Consider the following 15464-nt stretch of genomic DNA (forward strand, 5'->3'; position numbering starts at 1 on the left):
GGTTGCTCATTTTTTTGCTCTTCTTCCTTCACATAAGTATATTTTCAACCCACTATCCAAGTTTCCTTGTCGATGTTTTAAGTATTTGTTGTATTTTATCAAATATTTGAAGCATGTAATTTGATGTGAAATATATTAGAAAAAGAGTTGAGTTCAATTAAGAAAACAGTCGATTTTCTTAGGAAGAATGTATAAAAGAAAATTTTTAAATTTAGAAGTATATAAAATAAAGCCTACAGTTTGTTTTTACTGAACTAAACACTAGACTATAGACTATAGACTAGGTTATAGAATATATTCTTGTCTAAACTATAGACTAGACTGTAGACTAAATTATAGAATAGACCAATATAAACTAGACTATCATAAGTAATATGTTTTTAATAGTGCGATCTAAAATCAAATGTAGACATGTTTGTATTTAAAATTTAAAATGTTTATTCCAAAACTATAGTCGGCTTCATTATTATTTTAACTATGTCCTGTTTCGTTTTATTTTAATCATTAAAACTGTAACTCTTGCGCTATAAGTCTATGAGTGATTGTTTTCCTGCAAATTGAAATTTTGCTCCATATATCTGTATCATCCAATGTATGTAAGTATTTTTTATTATTCACATGACATAATCATTCATATGAAAGGACAGTTTTTTAACAAATAACAACTTTCACTTAAACAATAGAAAACGAAAAATAATATAGAAACATATTTAAAAAAGAAGTCAACTCATTCAGTTGACTCAGTATTTGTATGGATTTCAAAGTTTAAAAAAATATATAACAATGCTCTATGCCTTAAGGTTTAATTTTTTTCCTAATACTTCAAACAACAATTCACAACAAGTAGAAATCTGCTACCAGGACTCATATGTATAGTATGTGGCCATACATTGATTCATAGTATGTATAAGTGCATAGAGGAGCGGAAATGATTATAATTTATAAAAACGTATAAGCGTTTGAATAGCAAGAGAATACGGGAGAAACTTAGGCAAATAACGGCAGAGAAATACCTTACAGAGAAATCAAAGAAGATATGGGATGAAAGCTCTTCTTATGAGTTATCTCCTCTTTGATTTCACAAGTTCGCAGGCTCACAAATGTTATAATAACTAAGCAAGGATACTCAACCTTTTATTCTCTATTATTGTAGTAGATATAAAAATTTAGTAAGATTAAGGTAGTATAATTTGCAAACAAACCTCTTAATAAACCGAATATACACATTCTATGCCTAAGCCTTAAGCTATAATAAAAATTTGTTTCTTTGTATAAAACTGAATGAATGACAAAAGGAAACATTGGTTTAAATAAAAAATAACTCTTAGTATTCGTTGATGTTGATGACGATGATGAATTGTAATAATAATAGAAACGAACTGTTATAGTTTTATAAAAATGTCAGGAAAACCACAAATATTTTTTTCATTAAATGCAAACAACTGAAAACAATAGAACCAACAATAGAAGAATAAAAAAAAATAGATGAATAAAAACAATATACATAAAACAATAAAATATGACGGATAACAAACGACAATTAATGCAAAATAATGATAGAATGCAGTCAGTGTAGGTTGGTTTCCTATTTTATTCGAATTTCTCATTTGATAAAAAGAATATACCAATGACGGGAAATAATTCTAGTCTAGCAATTAAATACAAAAAGAAACTCTATATTGGGCTATACCGAATCTTAAATACTCTCAATTATAATCTAGCACACAGACTATCCAATAGACTAGACTATAGACTATACTAAAGATTAGACTACAGACTAGCCCAAAGACTAGCCTATAGACCAGACTATACTTTAGATTAGTCTTTAGACTAGACTTTAGACTAGACTATAGTCCAGACTATAGACTAGACTATAGACTAGGCTATAGACTAGACTATAAACTAGACTATAGACTAGACTAGACTATAGACTAGACTATAGACTAGACTATAGACTAGACTATAGACTAGATTACAGACTAGATTATAGACTAGACTAGGCTATAGACTAGACTAGGCTATAGACTAGACTAGGCTATAGACTAGACTATAGACTAGACTATAGACTAGACTATAGACTAGACTATAGACTAGACTATAGACTAGACTATAGACTAGACTATAGACTAGACTATAGACTAGACTATAGACTAGACTATAGACTAGACTATAGACTAGACTATAAGGTACAGAAAATGTTATAAAGGAATCGCGTTATTTTTCGATTTACTGATTTTTCTATTCCTGATATTATTAAAATATCTCTATTTGTAACGATTATGAACAAGATAAACTCTAAGCTTTACTTTTATGGAATTTATTTTTTAAACATTTTCATAAAATTAATTTATTGTAACAAAAATATTTTTGTTAAAATTTTCAAATTTAACTATCAAAAAAGAAAAGGACAAAAAACATTAAAATTATAATTGGCTTAGTTAAAGATCTTCATTACATTTAATATTCGTTACTATTTGTAATATAAAAAAGAAGAAGTTTCCTATAATATCTACTTGCATCGTAATTGCTGCTTACGTTATTAATAACGTGTAATAAAAAGAAAAGAAAGAATAAAAATAAAAAGTAGAACTTTATAAAATTTAAATTTACAAACCATTAAGAATAATTGAGTAACTTCTTTTGTATATAAATTTACTTCATTCTTTGTATCTGAAAGATACATACGAAAAAAATACAAATAAGTCTTAATGTAAGGAAACAAACACAAATATAATTTGGTTTATATGTATGTGGGTGCGTGTGAGTTTCCTAGTGTAAGGTATAACTAGCAATTGTTTAATTTCATCTTTACAATTGTTACAATTTCTGTAATATTACTTCTTCTCTACTTGCGAAAATTCAGTCAATATAAAGTTGAGAACAATAAAATAAAGAAAGTTCCACCAAATAGAGAGAATGAAGGAACAATTATGCTAAAATAACAGAAAAAAGTAATAATCGTATTTACGGTTTTTCACATAAAACGTTGAAAAGAAAAAAATTGTGAAAAACAATGAAAATATTTTTAAGGATTTTAGTTTGTTTTTTATTCAGAAAAAAGAATTAAACGAACAAAATTAAAGAAATTTAAAACAAATTAGTTTTACAAAATATATACAAAGCTTCATAAACAAACTAGTTAAATTATATTTAGAGCAAACTTTTTAAAAATATCTTCTTGGATTTACATTTTCATCAAATATATAGATATAAAATGAAAAATCATAAATTTTAATGTGTACAAATAAAAATAAATAAAATTTATTGCTAATAAAATTCTATAGTATAATACATAAAATTTAACTATTTCTGTTAAACAATACAAACTTTTTGACAAAACTATTTGTTAAAAAAATCTTTTTGATAATTTTATTTTTATCACACAACCAAAAACCAACTTAAAATTAATGAGTCATTTAATAAGGGAAACCTACAAAAATTTAGATAAATTTGATTTGAGACAAATTGTTGTTGGAAATTTACCTTTATATAATAACAATTTATAAATGAGTTGTAATATTGAGATAGACATAAATACAAACAGCCTACACTCATGCAAAATTTATGTATGTATTTCTTTGTACGATTACGCCCCTTAAATCTGGGAGTTTACTTTTATTATAGTTAGTGGAGATTTTAAAAGGGTTACTTTATCATCACAATGGAAAATAAGTCCGAATAAATTAAGGTTGTTTTAACATTTCTATACTGTTTGAAATGATTACCATAACTATACAACGTTCTTGCTAACAATGTACACATTGTTATAAACAAACAATTGCTGTTTAAATATGATTTAAGCAAAATTAAAGTAACTGTAAACAAATGTATGTATGTCCATGATAATTATAAATTTTAATCGTGAATAATTTTTCAAACAACTAAAGAATGATAACACCAAAATCATATTAAGTTATTTATGATATGTAATTCATACTTCAGTAAAATCTGCGTTTAAATTCGATATGTATTTATATGAATTATTATGAATCATAATATGATCACGTGTAAAAAATTTATGATTTTTAGAAAAATATTATTATCAAATATTGTAATTCGTTTTAATCATAGTACAATATTTTTTAATAGAAATGATAATTATAATAACCATTAATCTAACAATAATAGATTTCACCGATATCTCATTCCTGTATTTTTGTTGTATGTTTTTTATTATATTATAAATTTAACTTAAGAACTAGCGGGTGTGTCGTTTTCATTAAACATATAGAAGTGTTTGTAAACTTTTTGTCATATATAAGAGTCTTTTTTGGAAACCTCTTATAATCATGTTAAAAGCAAGACAATAATTTTACCTTTCTCTTAGAGTTAAAGACAAAAAGAACAATTTACGGTCGTGCAAGCAAGCGCACAATGGGTAGAAAAATATTTAATAAAAATTTATTGTTTTGCTTTTTAATTGATGAAAGACGTTTGATATCTACAATATTTTATTTTTCTGAACTAAGTATATTCATGAGATTGATGTAACAAGGTACTCAATATAAGTTTTTGTTGAAATCCATTTTCTGAAGATGCCGTATATTTTCCAGATTGATATTTTCAATAATCCTAAAAATATTTAAGTTCTTTCTTTTATATAGAATATTATTACTAAATTTAGTTTTGTGTTAACAGACTGTCAAGACCTCTACAACAATATGCTATCAAATCATTTAAAATCTTTTTAATACATATAGGGTAGAGTTACACGTTCATGAATTGAACGTGTAGCATGTATTGATGGATCGTGTTCCATATCACAGAAAACCTCAATTTTCTGTAATCCAAAATTCGTATCAATATTTATAATGCATCACGTGATAAATATTGAACGTGTAGCTTGATTTATAAAATTAAAATTAAACATTGTTTGAAAAAAAAAATATAAATGAAATTTACTTTTTTCTAAATTCGTGTTATTTTGGGATTTTCGCGGCATTCGTTTAATAATCCGCAGACCCGTATACCATAAAATATTCCAAATACTAACGTAAAAAAAATTATCAATATATATTGAACGTCTACCAGTACCCATAAACTTCTATCACCTAACTACCCATTGTGCTACATTACTTTGACACAAACAAACATTTGTATTTTTTGTGTTTTTAAATTAAAAGAAAATCTTTATCAAAAGTAATATAAATTTTCTAACATCAACAACAACACTTAAGCTAGAACGTATATAAGTAAGTTCTTTTTTAAACAATCTCACTTTCAAAAATTCATTTCAATTTCTATTCATTTAGTTAAAAAGGTTTCAGACGAGTGCTGCTGATGCTTCATCTCCTTTTTAAGGATATTTTTTTAATATCTTCTTTTGCCATATAAAATTATCAAAAAAGGATTTCTATTGTTTCAACTCAAACTCTTAACTCACACTGTCACACACGACGAAAACAAAAAACAAACAGAAGCAAATGTTTCATGTTGTTGTACACATATGACAGTAATAAACATTTGAAAGTTATTGTTATTGGTGGATGTTGTCGATGTTGATGTCATTACTGTCATTTCATTAAATGTGTCGAAAATGCTTACAAACATACATACATAAATACATATATTCAAGAGTGTTTTGTCTGTGTGATCATTCTGTGTGTATGTTTTTATATCATTTTGTCACCTTATTGTCACCTTTTACTTTTATATCAAGCCATCTTTCAACTCTTAAACAAATTGTTTCTTTTTCTCATGCTGCTGATGATGATGACGGTTTGTTGTTCTTGTTTTCCTTTTGCTGTATTAAAACGATGCCACATTTGCTTGAAACAAAAGTGTAGAAAAGAAAACATTTAGAAAATTGTGTTAGTTGTGGGGGAGAACATAATAGCAACGATAAGTGGAACATATATTTTTCTTTATTGTTTTATTTCTATCATTTTAGTTTTTTCTTTTTTTTTATTTACAACGTTTTTGGTGTAATGTATCTGTTTAAAAATTCATTACTTTTAGTTGTAATATGTTGGTTATTTGTTAGCTGTTGCTATTGTTACCAAAAAAAACTGATTAAGAGATTTTTCAAAATCAAATACTCAATATCAAGATTAAAAGTGATAACAATTTTTGTAAAATAAAAATTTCAGTATATTTGGAATTGAATGATGATTTAAAAAAGGTTAGATATCTATTTTAATTTAGTAAGTGCTAGGGAAATTTGATTGAAAATACGTATAATGTATACGATTGCAATCGTAACATGTTTTTGTTAACGAACGACCTTGTTACCAATATGTAATTAAAATTTAGAAGAAAAGTAATTATTCTTGTAATTGTAATGTGAAATTCGACTTAGAGTCCCAAATAACTAACTAACTAATCAACTAACTAACTAAGTAACTAACTAACTAACTAACTAACTAACTAACTAACTAACTAACTATCTATCTATCTACCTATCTATCTATCTATCTATCTATCTATCTATCTATCTATCTATCTATCTATCTATCTATCTATCTATCTATCTATCTATCTATCTATCTATCTATCTATCTATCTATCTATCTAACTAACTAAATAACTAACTCACTAACCAACCAACTAACTATCAAACTAACTAGTTTCCAGAAAAATTCTGTAGTCCTGCAATATCCTAGGATATAAATTTTCATAGTCCCGTTTCGCATCCCTATTGCAAACGGAATGACTAAGTCAAAATATCCCCTAATAGTATTTGCCAACCTAAACTTCATACAGAGTGACAACAACATAACAACCTTAATTCTATTCAAATTGACCCATCCAAACATTTCTTATGTAAATCAACATGTTGACAAGCCCCCCCCCCCCCTAAACAAAAATGTTACTAACATAAGCAACATTGCTGCTCTCAACATTTGCTAAGTCATTGAAACATCGACCAGTTTTCGTAGCAGTGTTTGTATGTAAAAGGTTTAACGAAGCACGAAGACGTCGTTTTTCGACGAAATGTTATGATTTGTCCCGAGGATTTTCAGGACCATAGAGTTGCTGTTAATAAACGAAACAATTTAGTTGTCGTGCAACCACTTAACGTAACGTTAATGTTTTTGAACTCGTGCTCGTTTTAAAAAAGAATAAATAATAATCATAAAATAAAAATATAAATTGAAAAAAAAAATTATTATTAAAGTGCAAGCTAAAAAAATACAAAAAAAAAAAATATTAAATAATTTACAAATATTTGCAAAAAAAGTGAAAAAAATAAAAAAAATTTAATATTTAATTTAAGCATTGAAGTGTGCAAGAAATTAAACAAGTGTAAATAATTGTTTTGATAAAAAAAAGGTTTTACAAATATAAAAATTAAAAAATAAAAAATCATCAAAAGTGCAACAAAACAAGTGAATTTTAATACAATATCCGCTTCCGTTTAAGCCAACTTCCGTATGTCATATTTGGTTTGTTACCATTTCTTTTTGTGATATTTACTATCATTTATACTATTACTACTGCCACAAATAGTTATTTTCCCTTTCATAGTTGAATACCATTGACATTACCAAGTTTTTAGTTTAAATATAAATTTATTGTACATACTTATTTTTACTATTGTTGCATTGTATTGTTATATACATATTTACATTTTTCTTTTGTACTTTTTGTTGTGTTAACCTTTTTGTTCTGCATATGTAATTTACAATTTATACACATAACTACACGGATATGTACTATATTTATGTGTATGCGTTTGTTTATAATTTCATTATTTACATTTACAACTTGTATATTATTGCAACAAGCCCAACAACATGCAACTACCGTACCAGTAATGTACATATCTGCATTGTTGGTGTCATCGTTAAACTGTTGTTACTTTTATGACTTCAACAAAGAAATTTATATATTTTTGGCTAGAGGTTAAGTAAGGGAAGCTTTTGTGTTAAAAGGAAACCGCGGAATTTTATATGATGCTTTCCTTGTTATAACTCTATTACTCAATTTTATAATGAATATTTTGTAAACTTTTTTACTGACACATTAAGTATATAACATGCAACATCTTTATAATTCTTTATCTTTAACGTGTGAATTTATACATAAAATATGACATGTCATAAATGAAATAAAAAAAAATAATGCATTAAAAAGTTGCTGGAAAAAGTATGACTAAAGATGAATTCTGTTAACCCCTATATGTTATAGGGGGACATGGTTTAATCAAAAATGATTATCAAATGGGAAACTTTAATTTTTCCAATTTTTTTTTACCTTTTGAATCACCAACTCTTTAACAATGGTTTTTGTTTAACATTAATTTTGTAAATTCTGTTGAAAATTTTAATTCTTGCAAAAATAATCTTAATTGTTGCAAGTTCATATATTGCTAACCGTTTGGGATTTTGATTTTACTTTTATAGAAAAAAAATTGAGAACATATTATATCGAAAAAATCCTTTTCAAGTATGATTAACAACACCTGTACGTATGCGTGTTAATGATTTATTAATATTATTACAAATGTTAAGTATACGCCTTACAAATCAAAATACCGATATGAGATATAATAAGCAAGAGTTTTGTATTCGACTATTCCGAATCTTATATAACCACCATCAAACCGTATGCAGTAAATGAAATGCTCTACTATAAACATTAGTTTGATATTATTACGAGATTTTGGCTTTTAAGAAATTTACTTCCAGTAGTGAGCCATTTTCTGATCGAGTAGAATTAATAATGGAGCAATCCTCATAAAATTCGGTAGATAGATGTTCGATCGCTTTTACTTATATCGAAATTTCAGCTCTTAACTCTTGGTTTTAAGCCAATAATTTTCGTCAAAGTCATTATTAAAGGGTGTGCTATATGAAAATGTGAACCGATATTAAACATTTTCAATACCAAACAAACCTTACCTATAATCAATATTTGTGTAAAATTTCAACTTTCTAGCTCTTTACGTTCGGTCTCTATCGTGCTTTTAATAGACAGACTGACAGACGTACAGACATGGCTAGATCGTCTTAGCATTTAATAAGGACCCAGAATATATTTGTGGGTTTATGATTAATATTTGGATGTGGAATCAATATAACCCACATCATTTTTGATGGTTGATATAACTTTCAGATTTGTGATCTGTATTCAAAAATACAAACAACAGAACTTTTGATTTGAAATTTTGAATGTTTTCTAATACAATTAAAAAAAATTAAACTAAATGTCAAAATAACTATATGATAAATTTCTTACATTTACATTTAACAGAAAATGTATTGAAGAATTACAGCTGAGTCTACGCCTGCTTTTTTTTTCTTTCTAGGACGTCACAATTTTTTGTTATTCACTACTTTTCTGAACCATTTTAGAACTGAACTCAAATCTCACACATATTTTCTAGCAATTTTAATAAGCTTTAATTTAATAAATTATAAGATTGTAGACTATAGATCATAGGTGAATTATTTTCAACAATACGTCGTAGAAGTTTGTCATTGTTTTTTGGGAAAGAAACTTTTTCTGCACAGCAATACTTAACCCTTTGGATTGTTTAAAAGTATTTAACTAACGTTATGTCTGTTAGACACAATTTTTCAAAGCTTATATTTTCTATGATCTGTTTTTTAGTTTTTATTGACAGGGTACAAATTGAAAAATCTAATTCTTCTTATTTTATGGTTACTGTTAGACTGCTACGTAAGTCCCTGAGGATTAAATCCTTGTAATATGTCAATAATATTTAATTTCTGAATTCGCAGTTTTTTCAAAAGATCTTACTCCAGCATGAGGAAAGCATGGCGAAAGGATTTTCGAAGAATAGAATAGAAAAAAAATCTACTAAGTAATAAGTTATATAGATTCAGACAAAATAATTTACATGTATCAGTTGTTATTGCTTCTACCAACTTTGTTCTTATTATTAAAATTTTACTAAAAATTAAAAAAAAAAAAATTAAAACTTTTCTGGACCAGTGAATTTATCCAAATCAAATTAAAATTTAAAGGTGTCCAAAATAATTAGAGCAAAACAAAAAAACGAATTAAAAAAAGTGTTTCTATCTAATAGTTTGTCATAAACACTCAAAGTGAATTTTTTTACAAAATTATAATTCCTTATATAAAACATTTTGATTTTATGAATGTTAGATAAATAAACACTGAATTTTAATTCAGACGAAAAACATATTTACTAATTGATTTTGGTTAAAATTGTCATTTGTTTCATTTATTTCATTTATTTTTTAATTCCTCTGATGTTAAAAATATTTATAATAACTTAAATGTGAGTTTTTTCCTCATAAGATAGCTTAAACCGTATTTGGGTAAAAATGGAAAACCCTTCAGACTGCAGTTTCAAACTTTTATCAATTTTTTTAAGCAAAATTTTAAAATTTAAAAATTTCTCCATATGACTTATGGACAATAAAAAATTGTTTCTCACATATTAGCAGAACCAGAGATTTGAATGTTGAGGTTTTCGGAGAAAACAATATTTTGTAAAGTTTTTTTTTTTTTGAAAAACCGGCTTTATTCTTTACTGTACTATGTATTTTATATAATACTTTTATATAATATATAATTGAAGAGGAAATATGTGTACTGAAGTTTTAGTAAAATTGAATTAAAGCTCAAACTTTAGCTACACAATATTGGGAAATCCTCTTGAAACAATAGTAATGGATTATTTTGCTTGCAACCGATTTAAATGAAACTTAGTTTTAGTATATAGTGAATTATAATGACACCAAAAAATTCAAAATAATTATTTAACGTAAATATATTTTTATAATTATATAAAATGACCGTAATATACCAACAAACTATTCAGTGTCATTTTGCCTGAAAATTATGGGAGATAGAAAAGCAGATACCGTATTCGGGTTCAGCAATCGATAATAAACACGTATACGTGTTGAAAATTATTAATTTATCATACGCTCCCAAATTCAAAGATTTAAACATGTAAAGTCTTACATTTCCAGATTTTAAATAATAAGGCCTTTGAATCGTTTTTTACTCAATTCCGAAATAATTTAACAGTTTTTTTTTTTTTGCAAAAAAAGAGATTATCTAAAAAATTGGTTATATAAATGTAGTCTTATCTTTATTAGTTTTAGTAGATAGATTTACATTTGCAATAAAGTTATTTATGGAGAATTTTATCATGATACTCGTGTTTAAAGGTGTGTTATTGTCATTGTCAATAAGTCATTTTCTAAAGGGGACTTGTATGGGCGCTACGGAACTTTGTCCATAATAAGAATATGTGATTAAAATATCTTGAAATTTTCGAGATGCTATGAGCGCACAAGTATTGCATGAAAGACAAACTAATGAACAGATCGAATCGAATATCAAACTAAATTATCAAAAATTGTTGATGAAATGCTATTACATACACATTTTTTTCAATTTCTATTGATCTTTTACAAGTTCTATTTTGTTCCAAATATTCCGACAAACTTTAGTTCTTGGTCTATATAGGTTTAAACAAGTAAGAATACTTGTCTTAAATCTCCATATTTACAACTTTTAAATTTAACAACAAAATTGTGTAAATAGTAAAATTTATATTTTTCTTTTGGGTCTTTAAAATCATAGTTGCTTTTCACAGATAATGTGCCAAAAAATAAAATGAAGCACTAAAAATAGTAAAAAAAAAACTTTTATTTTATTTTACCTGAGAATATGAAAATAATGTTATTTTAACGTTTTGAAAAGAACCAAGCAGGAGTAACTAAAAGCAACCTTTATCTCATAATCTTTCGGTGCTTATATAAATGTTTGTACCAGCTAGAAGAAACTCTGTCAGTCTGTCTTTGTAGAAGAACTATGTATAGTTATGTTTGCAAAAACTCCAAAAAGAAAAAAATATTCTTTACTATTACTTGCAAAAATGTTAAGTTTTTTTCTTTAATAAAAAAAAACTGTAAAAATTCACAAACAAGTTTTTATTTTTAACAACAAACAGACAGAGAAAAGCCGAAACAAAATTTTGTTTTTATACAACTAAACGAAAATGTATGTTTTAAAAAACACTGCAGATACAAATTTAAAATCAGCTCTTTTTGTTTCTTGTGAACAGGGATAAGAAACGTAAAAACGTGTATATATTTACAAATTTAAATAAATTAAGATTTTTATCTAAAGATAAGATATTATTTTAATTGGACTAGGAAGACGTCGCGCCGGCAAAATATACTGCAGAGTTTAAATGGAAACTGTTTTAAATTACCTGTACATGTTGATTTTTTGTTTATACGTATTTAAATACATAAATTTAATTCGTTAAAAAAATTAATGTTTTTCCATTGCAGACAGAGAATATTTAAAATGTTATTTTTTTTCTTTTAAGTACATATAGAATAGTATTTTAATACATTTTAAGACATTAAATGTTTTATAAATTTGTTCAACATTTTTAAGTGATTTTTGGATGTGAAAATTGTGCATAAATTTAATTTTTTTTTTCAAATTATTAGAGACGGTTATTTATGATTTATATATCATTAAATGCGGCTTTAGAATCTCTTTCCAATGACACACCATATTGAAGTTGACAAAATCGAAAATGAGTTTTTTATTCCACACCCACTATAGTGGGGAAGGTATTTTGCTCTTGGGACAAAAAAAAAAGGATTTTCTACTCATAGGGATTAAGTGTAAATATGGGCCTATCCTTCTACATTTTAGTAAATGAATTAACGTCTACTTCAAAACTAAATATATACAATTTAATCGTATTATTAGTATTTATAAGTGAATTTTGACCTTCAAGTCATTTTCTGAAGGAGAGTTTGTATGGACGATCATTGCAGAAATCGTTAGTGTCGTTAAAAGTTCTACAAAACAAAGTTTTGTTGATTTTTCAACAGAAAATTTAATAACGTAATGATGAGCCCAAAGGCCTTCTTCGGGGTTACGGTTGCATTGGGGCTAGGCGAAATAATGCTCCGATTACAACCATTTCCAATTTCATCAAATATTCTTAAAAATTGCGACCTGTAGCGTGAGCACAAGGTTTACATGGACACATAGACAGACGGACGGACGACGGATGAATATAAGGACATTAATCAACTCAGAATGTGGAGAGAGTGGCTGATTATTGATCCTATTCTCTATATAAGGTAGCCTTCAGAAAATTGACGTTCACAACTGATTTAAAAATTTACTGATAAATGAGTGACATAGGATAGAAGGGGGACCATAGCCACTTTTTATTTGAGACGGCCTCAAATTAAAACCACAATACATATTCTTATTTTTTTCTTTGTTCGGATACTTAGATATGTTGGCTTTAGTTTTATTCCTCTCAATCTTTCCTTAGTCATCCTCATGTACATATTTTTTTATTTATTCCGCACTGACCAAAAACGGCAATACCGCCCAAAATACGCCAAGGGGATAGGGCAGATTTGTCATTAGTAAAATAAAAGAAAAAACTATAGTAATAGTCGATAAACGAAAACAAAATTTGATAATGCGATAAAATCGATTACTCAGTTTTCAAGTTATTCGCTTTGGAAGATGTGTCCCTATGGCGTATGATCCCCCTTCTACCCTACTTGAGTTTTATGTCAAGCTAAAATCTTTTATTATATTTTGTGAAATTTTTGTACAAATTGACCAACCCCCTTCAGAAAATGAATTTAGCATATTAACAAATAACTAATTTAAATTACCTTTGTATGTATATGAAGTGTACTTAAATGAAATTTTTAATAATGAAAAAGTCATTTTTATGTACAATAATAAGTCGAACACACCTTTTCCCTTTTTATAATTAATGTTGCAGCATTAATAAAACATAATTTATTAAATATCATTAGTAAAAGATATAAAAAATTAATAAACTTTGTTTAACATTAAAATCAGTTTAAAGTTTATTTATTCTTCATTAAGAAAAATCTCCTTTCAAAAAGATTACAAGCATAAACCGGAAATTGAAGGAATAAACTTACAGGATAAAATTTTTCCTTAAAAAGAATATAATTTTCTTCTTAAAGTAATTAGAACACTTTCTTTGCCCATAAATTATGTTTATCATATTTTATTCTCTTCTTTCTTTACAGAATTTTATAATTTTTACCCGTTAAAAAAGTACAACGAACAGATTTTTACAAAAAAAAAAAAAAAAAACAGGAAAGGACATTGAACAAATTAATAAATCATATTTAACTGGACGCCACAGAGAAAAGGCAAAAGAGGAAAGACGAAGAAAAAAGGGATTTTAATATTAAAAGTTGCTTGTTACAAATTAAAAGCAGGTAATTAAATGTTCATTTTATTGCAATATTAAATATTTAAAATTTTCACACAGCAGCTTTAGCTTGTGTTGTTGTTATTGTGTAATAAAGTCATGCATTTCAAATTGAACTTCATGTATGGGATTTAATTTAATTGAGGCTATTAAAAACAATCAATACTCAAATTTGTCAACCCAGCCAGAGTAATGGAAATATACAGTATTAATGGCTAAAGACATTAATTAATCTTTAAAATTTTAACAGCAGACAAACAGACAGACTGACACTGATTACTTTTACTGATTATTTAATTATTTATTTATGTACGCTTTTTCACTCTCTCTCTATCTCTGATAAATTTTAATAATGACCTCAAAGTTGTCACACGTTTTATATAGACAAAGAGTGCAAAGAGGATATTTAACCTTATTTTATAAATTTAAATCAATATTTACTATGAGTTTTTAAATTAAACGAAATGAAATCCTGATTTTTATATTGATTTGTTAGTCTTTGACGTTTTTATTTTAGTAAGGTTGGTGTGAGTTTTTAGTATTTGTTTTGTGGTATTAAGCCTTCAGGAAATTTCTTTGAAAAATATTTTTATATTACTTTTATCCTTAAATTGTCATCCGGTTTATTTTCTTTGTTTGTTTGTATTTTGGCAAATTAGGACACGTTTTTTATATTTATTGTCAATCGTAAAACTTATATAAAAAGGGCTTTAAAACTGTGTCGAAACTTTAATACCAATAAATAAAATCAATCATACGTACTGTTGTTTTATTGTTAAGTCATTGAATTAAATATTACTCATACTCATAGTACCACAGTGTGGGATGCTATTCGTTAATCTTACCTGCAAGAAAAGAATAAAAACAATAATATTAGATTCATACTTTTGATAATATTATATTCATATTTTCTTTTGTAAATATTTTCTTATTATATGTAGATAATTTTTGAGGATTTTCACTTTATAGAAATTCGACGAATCTCTGATAAAACTTTTTATAGCAAATCAATTTATCTCCTCGAAAAAAAAATTAATTAAAGTTTAACAGAAATTCTTTCAAAGTCTAGTAGCAATAAGAAAAATATCTACACTACGCTTAAAATGTCTAAATTTTAATAAAAATATTTAGAAATTTTTTGTCTAAATATTTTTTTATCATCTTGAAAACAGGTGTACTATTATGTTGAATATAATGATACTTTTAAGTTGGGGACACATTTTAAGAATGCCGTTGAATAAATTGTAAAAATTTGAAGAAATTCGTATTTATA

At 26.3% G+C, this 15464-nt stretch overlaps 1 protein-coding gene across 6 annotated transcripts in view; it reads left to right on the forward strand.

The window, feature by feature from the left end:
- The first annotated feature begins 7021 nt into the window (after window positions 1-7021).
- Window positions 7022-15464, forward strand: part of LOC111688560 (neurotrimin) — a 69149-nt gene continuing 60706 nt past the window's right edge. For 3 of the 6 annotated variants that reach the window (XM_046947305.1, XM_046947303.1, XM_046947306.1), the window contains exons 1-2: window positions 7025-7371; window positions 14004-14198. The gene's annotated coding sequence lies outside the window, so the exon portion shown is untranslated. Of the gene's footprint in view, window positions 7386-14003; window positions 14199-15464 lie in introns of all 6 variants that reach the window. The other 3 variants (XM_046947307.1, XM_046947308.1, XM_046947304.1) reach the window with 2 other exon arrangements.

The sequence above is a fragment of the Lucilia cuprina genome, chromosome 3 (genome assembly GCF_022045245.1).
Source record: "Lucilia cuprina isolate Lc7/37 chromosome 3, ASM2204524v1, whole genome shotgun sequence".
Lineage (NCBI taxonomy): Eukaryota > Metazoa > Arthropoda > Insecta > Diptera > Calliphoridae > Lucilia > Lucilia cuprina.